Source organism: Ambystoma mexicanum, chromosome 1p, assembly GCF_040938575.1.
Source record: "Ambystoma mexicanum isolate Mex_15411 chromosome 1p, UKY_AmexF1_1, whole genome shotgun sequence".
Taxonomy (NCBI): domain Eukaryota; kingdom Metazoa; phylum Chordata; class Amphibia; order Caudata; family Ambystomatidae; genus Ambystoma; species Ambystoma mexicanum.
Genome location: NC_090921.1, coordinates 248,926,088 through 248,932,087, shown reverse-complemented (window position 1 = coordinate 248,932,087; position 6,000 = coordinate 248,926,088).

Genomic DNA, 6,000 nt, shown 5'->3' with positions numbered 1-6,000 from the left:
GTGGGCGGACCTCTCCTCCTCACTCCTGGCCCTGGATTCCTCCTGTCCACCCTCTGGACTTTTTTGCGACCTCTCTGGCTCTCTCTCACTCACTATTCTCCCCTCTGGCCCGAATCACTCTGCAGGGCACACTCTGGACGTTCTGATCCCCTCAGACCTTCCCCTTTCTGTCTCTCTCACCACTCCTCTCTCCTGGAGTGATCACTATCTCCTTTCCTCCCAGCTCACCCTCTCTACTCCTCAGGCCAAGCCATTTCCATCACTGCCACCCACCTTCTCGGTCATCTGACCCCTGAAGCGCGTATCAGTTGAGGCTTTTGCTGCCACTTTCTCACCCCCGCTTCCCCTTTGGCTGACTCTCACCCTGACACAGCCCTCTCCACGCTCCATTCTGCTATATCTGATACACTCGATATCCTTCATGAGGACCCGCCTGAAGCCCAAAGTCAAGTGCAACTCCTGGTACGATTCAGACCTTGTCACCCTAAAAGGCAAGTGCAGGGTGGCCGAGAGGAAATAGCGTGCTTCTCGTACATCCTCTGATAAACTGGCCTGCCGCCTGCTCCAAAGGCAATACCGGCTCTCTGTCCTCACCAAGAGGAGAGCTCATATCCAAGCCCGCATCTCGGCGGCATCTAACAACTCGGCCGAACGCTTTAAAATCTGCAAGGAACTGGCCAATCCTGGCGCAGTCTCTACCTCTCCTGTCCCTTCCCAGGCCCTCTGCACGGCACTGGCTTCTCACTTAATCTCTAAAACTCAGGACATCCTGTCCTCACTCTCCTCCTCTCCTCCTCTCCCCTCTCTCCCTATACTCCCTGCTCTTCCTCTGGCCCTTCTGCAGCCACCTCTCCTCCCTCCTTCCCTGCCTTTCCCCTGTTCTCCGCTGACGGGATTTCTAGACAAGTCTGATCTATGGAAGTCTCATCAAAACAGGTTCACCCCTGTTCCTACAAAACCATCAAGGACCACATTGACACCCTGGCTCCTGCCCTAGCCGACTTCTGCAACCACTCCTTCGCCACAGGAGTCTTCCCATCCCCCCTAACGCACTCCCTTGTGCACCGTCTTCTTAAGAAACCCTCTGCCGATCCCTCCTGCCCGGCTAGCTATTGCCCAATCTCCATCACTCCCTTCCTGGGCAAGCTCCTGGAGAAACTGGCCATCTCCCAGCTGAATCTCCACACTGAATCGGTTGGTTGTCTTCACGACCATCAGTCTGGCTTCGAGCTGCCAGAAGCATGGAAACTGCTCTCCTGAACATCGGTGAAGACCTGCTCTCCACCCCTGTAAGCTCATCTTGCTTGATCTCTCTTCTGCCTTTGACACTGTCAACCATGCCATCCTGCTTAATTGTCTCTGTGATAATCTTGGTATCACCGCTCAGGCCCTGGTGTGGCTGACTTCCTTCCTCTCTGACCGACCCTCCCAAGTCCAACTGGGGTCCTTCCTCTCTGCTATCTTTTTCTCTACCTGTGATATCCCTCAGGGGTCTAAACTCTCTCCCTAGCTGTTCAACCAATACCTGGCACTCCTTGCCCACCGCATTGCCGCTCTCTGCTCCAACTTTCCGTGCTATGAGGATGATACTCAGCTCATTGTCAGGATTCCTTCGGCCACCTCTTCTCTGTCCCTCATCTCTGACTGTCTGCTATCCAGGAGTGGTATGCCGCCAATTACCTCTGCCTTAATGCCAGCAAGACTGAGATTCTCCTCATTGGCACACCCAGTCCTTCCTTTCCTGCAGCCCTCTGGCTGGCCTCGCTTGGCCCTCTTCCTGCTCGCACCTGCAAGGCTTTAAACATTGGGGTCTTCTTCGACTCCACACTCTCTTTCTCTCCTCAACATCTCTGACGTCTCTAAGAAGTCACACTACCAGCTGCACCTCCTCAGAGGTATTCTTCCCTTCCTATCCTTCCCCCAGAAGCTCACTGTGTCCAGAGCGCTGGTTCTCTCTCTAGGCTGGACTATTGCAACAGCCTCTTTCTAAATCTTCCTGCTTCTACTCTACGCCCTCTGCAACTCATCCAGAACAGGACTGCAAGACTTGTCCATAACCTCAAGCCCAGGGATCGTATCTCTCCAGGACTGAAATCTCTGCACTGGCTCCCAGTGGCTGCGAGGATCAAGTTCAAAACCCTCTGAATCGTCCACAAGGCCTTCTGGGGCCTCTATACCTTCAACTCTCTCTTCCTAAATATCTTCCCTCTCGAGCTCTCTGCTCATCCACCTCCAACTCCCTCAGGGTCAGTCGCTTTTCCAAGCAACGAGTTGATGGTAGATCTCTCTCTTCGGCTGGGGCCTCCCTGTCTCCTTGAAACTTGAGGAGAACCATCTTCAGTTCTGGAAGCACCTTAAAATCTTCCTCTTTGCTTCTGCTTTCTTTCCCTCTCTCCCCTGCTAAAGTCCTGCTGATACTGATGGGTTACCTGGCCACCCCTATAATCTCGGGCCCAAGCCCTGCCGTTGCACGTCTGCACTGCCCCCCTGGCAACCCCTGCACCTGGGGACTGTTTTCGGTATCCCTACAGTCGCCCCACCAGCACTTATGTTTGCACTCACCCTGCACTTGCCACCAGCTGGCCGTTCTTTTATTTATCTTGTTATTATCCCTTGTAATGCACTTTTCCCTTCCCCTCCCCCCTGCACTTTCCTTTCCCCCCTCCCCTGCACTTGCGTGATCTGAATGACACCTGGCCTAGTAAGATCGTTATCTTTCTTTCCTCTGTTCCCCCTCCCTTGTCTCGCCGCGCCTTGAAACACTTGTGTACAGGCGCGTTACAAATGCCATATCGTATCATAACGAGAGCTGCGGATGGTATATATACACTCGTCAGTGACTTCAACCAAGATGGAAGCCCTCGAGGAACATTGGGTTGACCGTGTTCACACACAGCGCCCTCTGCCAAGAAAAAAAGTCTTTCTGAAGCTGGAAAGGAAGATATCATAAGATGAGGAATATGTGGGAGGACACCATCCATTCGAAAATAGGTTTCAAGTTAAGGAATGATCTCATCTCGTGTAGAGTTGTAAAGTCCTGTTACTTCAAGCCTTCTAATTAGTGGACAGCATAGAAGGCCGCTGAGATGTTGAGAAGTATGAGTGCCACAGTGATGCTGCCATTCGCTGCGATGTTGTGGTCAGCCTAATAGAAACTAGTGCAGATTTGGTGCCTCTCATAGGTGTAAAGCAGATTAAACTCTGCATGGTCCAAGATTTGGCTGTATACATAGCTCTCTAGAATATTTCTGCTTGGCAAGGTATTTATGAGTTAGTTCTATGGGTCTGCAGTGGTGTTTATTTTTAGAAGTGCTTTGACAGACTTGGAAGCTTTTGGGACAATTTTTTAATTTTTTGTATTTAAGGTTTCCAGTTTATTACAAACTTTTACCATTTATCTTAAAAGACTTATTCTGTCTTCATTTAAGCAATTTGCAATTTCTCAAACAATTTCTAGAAATGTAGTCAACGCATGAGTCCATCTGGGTAGCCCGCCTGCGTAGAGAGCCTTCCACCATGCGTCAGCAACTAGACCAAATTGTGCTGATAGATGTCTATATAGATACAAAGTTCTTAAACTTCGTAGCTTTTGGCAAAACAAAATCAAGTGTTTTAGAAACTCCTATTGTGCATTACAGAGTCTACATTTAAAATGCACAGCCAGGCCATATCTGCGGAGTGTAGTATTATTATGGAGAATATTTAGCTGAAATCTCATGGACAAGTTCCGATGTTTATCACTAGCAAACTTTGTCAGGTAAGCCGGAGTTTGGTTGTCAGGGGGCCATCAAGGTGTTCATGAGCGTGTGAGTCTTCGAGTGTGATCATGTTGTGGTCTCTTGCCAATCATGTCTTCATACGATTTTCTTCACATAAAGGGGTTATTGGTCAGGGTATCTCTCGAAGTTCCCAAGTCAGTTAGAAAATCAAGGCATCTTTTCGACCCTGAGTGTAGAGGCCAATCAGGGTGGCTTCCAGATTTAGTCACCAAAAGCGCAAATTGTATAGGACAAGGTCATTTAATTTTATCAAAGAGTTGCAAGGTTTTCCATTTTACAATTGCATATAAATAAATTAGCCCAACTTCATGGTGAATAATAGCTATAGGAACTGCATTCGGCAAGTGTAGGCTAGCCCACCAGAATTCCACCTCTAGTCAATCCCATGTGTCCCAAGGGAGACAAAGACAACCTTCTGCTCCATATGTTAAGGTGGGACGACTTTTTAGTTATAGAAGTGTACAATAAGGAGAAGTGAGAATTTGCCATATTTGCGTGCGTCCTATTAGTTTCGTCTGCGCCGATAGTTGGATTACTTTTCTGTCCAAATATTCTTTCCATGGAGCCTCGTTTGGATTTGCGCTAATCATGGTGCCAGGTTACTTGATGGTAGAGACTGGCAGCAGATGGTGATTATTTAGAAATCAAGCAAGGTTTTTGGATTTGTGCTAGCTCCTTTTTTCTATAATTAGTATTTCGGATATTTTTGCATTACGTAGGCCATTTAGATCACGTATTTCTGAATAATTTCCAATTATTTTTTGTAGCCCACAAGGATTTCTGTCCAAAATCATCAGATCATCTGCATAAAACATCCACCCAATTATTTGATTGTTTAGCTTTGGTGAGCCTGAGGGTGCAGGATCTAAGATACGTTGTATGTCTGCAATAAAGAAGTTGAACAGAAAGGCTGCGAGAGGACAACCTTGCTTTAGGCCTTTCGTAGTTACAATAGATTTTGTCAATAGGTCTTCATGATTGAGTCTAATGTGCAGTGATTTATCAGTGTATAGGGCTTTTATTATATTTAAGAGGTCATGCGGACATCAGGCTACTGCCATCTTTGACCAGAGTTGCTCCCTCACAATGCCGTCAAATGCACAATCAAGGTCGATGCATGCCATGTAGATTTTGTAATCTTCACAAAGGGTCTTCATTTTCAATAGGCTCAACAGAAACAAGTTCAGGTTACACCCTTTGGGACAATTGCTGTTTTGAGAAAGCAGTTCATAAAGTAGAATGCTGCCCTTTCCTTTGCAGTTGCATTAAGTAAGTCAGGCAGTTAGCACAGTTAGTGCCACATTTCATTATGCCAAGTTAACACAAAAAGACTTTGTACAATAATGCCCAGTTAACACATGAAGCTTGGATAGTGGGACACATTCAGGAAAATCATCCCTTATCCCCAAGGGTGAGCCACCCCCTTTGGGACCAGGGAGGTGATCCAGGTATGCAATTGCCTCCTTAGGGGACAGGGCAAGCAGGATCCCACTGGGAATTAATCCCCCCCCCCCTCACCCACCCACTCTGGGGACAAGGAATGCTCAAATAAAAATTCCTTCCCACCTCCCATTAAGTCTAAATCCTCAAGGTTTATGGAGTAAATGGGGGTTGAACAAGGTAACCATTTACAGGGCCCCTTCAGTGTGTATGGCTTGGTTTCTGACCTGTACTTGCTACAGCCTTCTGATGAAGATCAGGACCAAGGGCATCTTCACTTGACTTCAAGGGAGGAACTCAAATACCACTAGGTGCCGGCAACACGAGGCAGAAGCAGCCGAAGCATGAAAAACAGCAGCCTTCACAACCGCACAGAAGAGAGAACCCCTCCATCACAGTTAGAAGAACCATGCTGCTAACGTGGTGGGTCGGAGTGTCGAGGAAGCCCACAGTACGCTGCTGGGAACCAGCAGAGTACTCGGACAGCCCGGTACCACTGAAAGAGAAGGAGCAGAGTTTCCACCAGGAGCAGAGAGTTGACGTCTCGTGGAAGAGATGTCCAGGGCCTGTCCATCTAGAAACATGGACAGCAACGAGACACAAAACTGCACAGACTGGATCTATGTGATCACTGCGCCCCCGTAACTGCGACAGCTGAAAATGCTGACACCAGTTACGGTGCGGCACAGTGATCATATGGATCACTGTGCTTGCTTCCCCGGCCTACAATACCCCTCCCAACCCCCCCACGCCACTCCACTCACCTTTAGGGCGCACACGC